Source organism: Salvia splendens, chromosome 20 (genome assembly GCF_004379255.2).
Source record: "Salvia splendens isolate huo1 chromosome 20, SspV2, whole genome shotgun sequence".
Lineage (NCBI taxonomy): Eukaryota > Viridiplantae > Streptophyta > Magnoliopsida > Lamiales > Lamiaceae > Salvia > Salvia splendens.
The window spans coordinates 2,804,730-2,810,327 of NC_056051.1; positions in this window are offsets into that span (position 1 = coordinate 2,804,730).

The following is a 5,598-nucleotide window of genomic DNA, read 5'->3' on the forward strand; positions in this document are numbered from 1 at the left end:
AAATCCTAAATATAATTTATTTTATGCGATAAAATACATAATCAAATTAGTCATTAGTGGCAAAGTACTGCTGAAGAGTTACGCCAGAGAAATATTGCGGGATATCGGCTACTTGTTGCCAAATCTCAACCAAATGTGTTCGGTTAGATCTTCCTGGAGTTGTGCATGGGCAGCTAAATCGCGCGGCGTTGCCCGAAGATGTAAGAGCTCGCTAAATGGTGTCGGCGCGCCCTGGTGTGGGGGAGTGTTTGCGGTGGAGCTGTCGTGGGTATCATCGACGAACCAATTTCCGCGTTTGGTCTTTCTTCTTTCAATTATCATACACACAAACCGTGCTTGTAGAACCCCAAATGCTCTTTCTACATCTTTCCGGATAACTAAATTAATTTTGATTTCTTCATTGATTAATGATTATGAAATACTCCACACATATTTATGATATGTGGAGATACAAAAAGATATCATATCCTAATATAAGTAAATCAAATCTAATATGGTCTTAACACTAAGGGCCGTTTGGTGACTATGTTATAGCAAGTTACAAGCTCATATCTAGCTTTGATGGTTATATTTGCCTTAGTTAATAGCCAATGTTAGTTTTTTTGGCGAGAAGAAGTCCGCCTTGAAGCCTAAGTTTCAACCTAGAAAATTAACCTACAATTTTAATGGAAATCTCCGCAGACAACTCCAAATCTGATTTGGTGGAAAGCTTTGTAGATGGCTTCATAGATTTGATTGCATATGATCTGCCGTATCTTATTGAAGTGATAGCAGCGGGATCGAATTTCTATATGATATGCATCAGTTCGGGAATGAAAGCACCAATTGATAGTATGTTAATCCTATCGAGGTTGAGCGGCAGCTAGAGCTTGATGATCCGAGCGGCATCTTAGAAACATACTCCCTTAAGTGATGGATTTCTATTGGGCACGAGATTTAAGAAAATGATATATGTTGAATTAAATGGAGAGAATAAAGTATAAGAGAGGAAAAAGTAAGAGAGATGAAGAGAGAATAAAGTAAATAAGAGAGGAAAAAGTAAGAGAGAGTGAATAAAGTAAGAGGGGGTTAAAGGTTTGTTTTTTTGTTAAAAAGAAAATTGATCACTTGTGGTGGGACGGAGGGAGTACTAATTTTTAAGATAGAAAATTGTATTTTGATATCAAAAATTTTAAAGCATTATAAAAAAGAAAGTGGAAAATGACAATATGCTCAAAGGTAAACAAGTTTTTATTAAATTTCCTTTAATGGTGTATAACTCATTTCATTTGTCGACTTAATTTATAAATATAATTATTATTTTTCTCTAACATTTTGAGAAAAGAAAATTGATAAGAAAAGAACAATATGGTTTGATAGTTTGAAACTCGTCGATCTTATGACAGATTTAAGATTTTGTAACTCCACATTAATCATATTCATAAAAATCAATGCAGCAATGATAACCTTAGTTTATCAGCATACTTAGATATAATTTTAATATAAGAGTGATGATAAATTAACAACATTGTATATACAATTTTGGGGTATCTTAGTAATTTTACATTTACAATTAATTAATAATGATTAATTAATTTAAGGTATTACATGACTACCCACCCTTATGATCATTTAGGAAAGCATGAAGTGTTCATAATTAGCGTTCATTTAATTAGGGTATAATTTACTACATTAATTTGTAGATGCAACGTTTAATCTTCTATTAACAACAAATTGAGTGATTGGGGATATTTCTTCTCCATTGTATCAAAAGTTAAACTCTTCCCTATAAATTAGATTGATATGGTTCATGATTTCATAATTTTTGGATGAATATCTTGAATAGGAATAAATTATAATATTTTAGTTAGATATATTATAGATTTTCTTCAAATTTGCAAAACTAATAAAAGGATTTGAATTGACTTACCTTCTAAAATAGATAATTTTATATAATATTCAAACACTAATTTTAACTTTTAATTCACTCATCTAATAGTCATTGACACCAAATTATTTTTTATAACATGATTTTAAAATTTTAAAATTATATATATAAACATAGGCATATATATAATTTCTTCGTATTATCTTTCAATGATAAAAACATTAATCATTTGCATCCAATTATTTTGTAATTAAATAATCTCAATATTATAAGTTATATTATAAGTTACTATTTATTATAAGAAGAAAAGAGAGAATGATTTATTTTCAAATATCGAAAATAGACATCTTTAGTGAGACAAACTAAAACAAAAAGGTGAACATGATGGAGTATATGTATATATACTTTATTTCTTAAGTATTATCATTCAATGAAATAATAACAGTCGTTCCCATTCAATTATTTTATTATTAAATAGTGTTTAAATTTCTAATTAGTTATAAATATATGTATAAGCCTTTTTATTTTTAACATATGATGAAATAATAATAGTCATTGTCTAAAAATAAAACAAAGTGCTATACCCTTTGATTTAGAAAGAACCTCGTGTACATATAACTAGATGGTTATTTCAAATGTTGAACGGAAAAATCATAATAATTTTAGATTTTAAGTACTTGTTATCGAAAGGACAAAAACTATATGCAAAGCCACGGGAGAGGCGACGCAAAAGAAATAGATAAGAACTATAACAGAAATTTCAATAACATAAAAAGACCGACTGGTCTACAAGGAAATTTTAACTGAAGCCCAACAACTGGAAATGAGAAATGAAACAAACCCTAAACATCGAAATAATTGTATCTAACAATTATTTTACCCAACAATTGGAAATGAGAAATGAAACAAACCCTAAACATCAAAATAATTGTATCTAACAATTATCTTAATCTATGGTAATGATTTCGACATTGGGTACATTGCTAGCCCTCTTCAGCTCCACGTGATATTTCAGCATCCTTTTATGTCACAGTAAATTGCATAGAGTTTCTTCAGAGGTTCATTATCAAGCAACATGCCTTTAATTTCATGAGCGTTGAAATGTAAAGGTATCCCTTCCATTTATAAATAATAATTTTAGTTAGATAGAAATTTTATTAGTCTTCAATGTATGAAATATTCCAGTTTTAAATGATAAGTTTAGTTTAATAGAAATTTTTTAGTCACGAAATTTTGTTTATGAAATTTGCCTAGATAAATGGAAATTCAAATTTGATGATATCACAATAGTACTAGTTATGATATTTAACTATATAATGCAATACTATCACAATTGTATTAGTCACGAAATTATGATATTTACCTAGTTTTGATATCACAATAGTATTAGTCACGTAAATATCACAATAGTGTTGGTCATCAAATTAGTCACGAATTCAAATTTGCCTAGTTATGAAATTAACTATATAATGCAACACTATCAAAATTGGCTATCAAATTTTGGATTACCTCAATTTAGGCATGCACAAACCGAACCGGCCCGGCGGTTAACCGCCGGTTCGGGCCCGCCGGTTCATGAACCGGAACCGGAACCGGAACCGGCGGTTTGAACCGCCCGGAGGGTTGCCGGTTAACACGGGCCGGTTCAGGGTCGGCGAATTGTGAACCGTGAACCGGCGGTTCGGCGGTTTGAACCGCCGGTTCAACCGAATTTTTAAAAAAAAATTATTTATAAAAATTGATTTTTATATTAAAATCAATTTTTACAAACAAATGAATACAAGAAATTCGTAATAGCCCATATATATTTGATGGGCTTGCGAATTTATGAAACTTGGTTGTTTCTCTTTTATAGAGTCAACCTTGAATGTTTTATGTTACACTTTCGATGTGGGACAAACTCATTCTTGGTTGTTTCTCTTTTATGTTCAAGCATTTCCTGAACCGCCGGTTCAAAAATAACAAATATTATAGGGACAATGTACCCAAAAATAATTGTATCTAACATTGGGTACATTGCTAACCTTGAATGTTTTATGTTCCTACCGGAGGTAGGCTAGCAATGTACCCAATGTACCCAAAAATAATTGTATCTAACATTGGGTACATTGCTAGCCTCTTCTTGGTTGTTTCTCTTTTATAGAGACAACCTTGAATGTTTTATGTTCCACTTTCGATGTGGGACAAACTCATTCTTGGTTGTTTCTCTTTTATAGAGACATCCTTGAATGTTTTATGTTCCACTTTCGATGTGGACAAACTCATTCTTGGTTGTTTCTCTTTTATAGAGACATCCTTGAATGTTTTATGTTCCACTTTCGATGTGGGACAAACTCATTCTTGGTTGTTTCTCTTTTATAGAGACATCCTTGAATGTTTTATGTTCCACTTTCAATGTGAGACAAAATATGTTGAAGTACTTTCTTTTATAACTACATGTTTTGAGCATTCATTCATCTTTTTCCAATGTGGGATACAAAACTTTCTTTTGTCTTCTACTTTTCTTCATGTTTTGTATGATATATATAAACAAAATTATTATTCAAATATATTCTTGATTGATAAAAATAAAGAATTATTGAGAAATATGATTTGTATATAGAAAATATTTATTTGTATAATAATTATGGTTAGGTTTATACAATTTGTATAAGAATGATTCTTTCTATGTGTATAATATTATTTATTAGTTAATATATACATAAATTTATAAACATAAGCAAATCATTAATGATAAATAACTAATGAATAATAGTTTATGTAATAATATTTGTTATTATTACATAAACTATTATGTCCTATTAAGTATTGATAATAATATTGGACATAATAGTTTATGTTCAATATTATTTATGTATTTATAAACTATTATATCCAATATTATTCTATAATAAATTTATGTATTTATGATCAAAGCAAATTATTCTATTTCATTAGTTATTTATGTATATATTTATAAAATATCAATACTTAATATTGGACATAATAGTTTATGTAATACTAACAAATATTATTACATAAACTATTATTCATTAGTTATTTATCATTAATGATTTGCTTATGTTTATAAATTTATGTATATGTTAACTAATAAATAATATTATACACATTAAAAAAATAATTCTTATACAAATTGTATAAACCTAACCATAATTATTATACAAATAAATATTTTCTATATACAAATCATATTTCTCAATAATTCATTATTTTTATCAATAAAGAATATATTTGAATAATAATTTTGTTTATATATATCATACAAAACATGAAGAAAAATAGAAGACAAAAGAAAGTTTTGTATCCCACATAGGAAAAAGATGAATGAATGCTCTAAACATGTAGTTATAAAAGAAAATACTTCAACATATTTTGTCCTGCATCAAAAGTGAAACATAAAACATTCAAGGAAGTCTCTATAAAGAGAAACATCCAAGAATGATTTTGTCCCACATCGAAAGTGGAACATAAAACATTCAAGGATGTCTCTATAAAAGAGAAATAACCAAGAACGGTTTCTTAAATTCGCAAGCCCATCAAATATATATGGGTTATTACGAATTTATTGTATTCATTTGTTTGTAAAAATTGATTTTAAATATAAAAATAAATTTTTATAAATAAAAAATATTTTTTTTAAATTCGGTTGAACCGCCGGTTCATGAACCGGAACCGGCGGTTCAGGCCAAAAACCGGCGGTTTTGAACCGCCTGGTGAACCCGCGGTTTTTT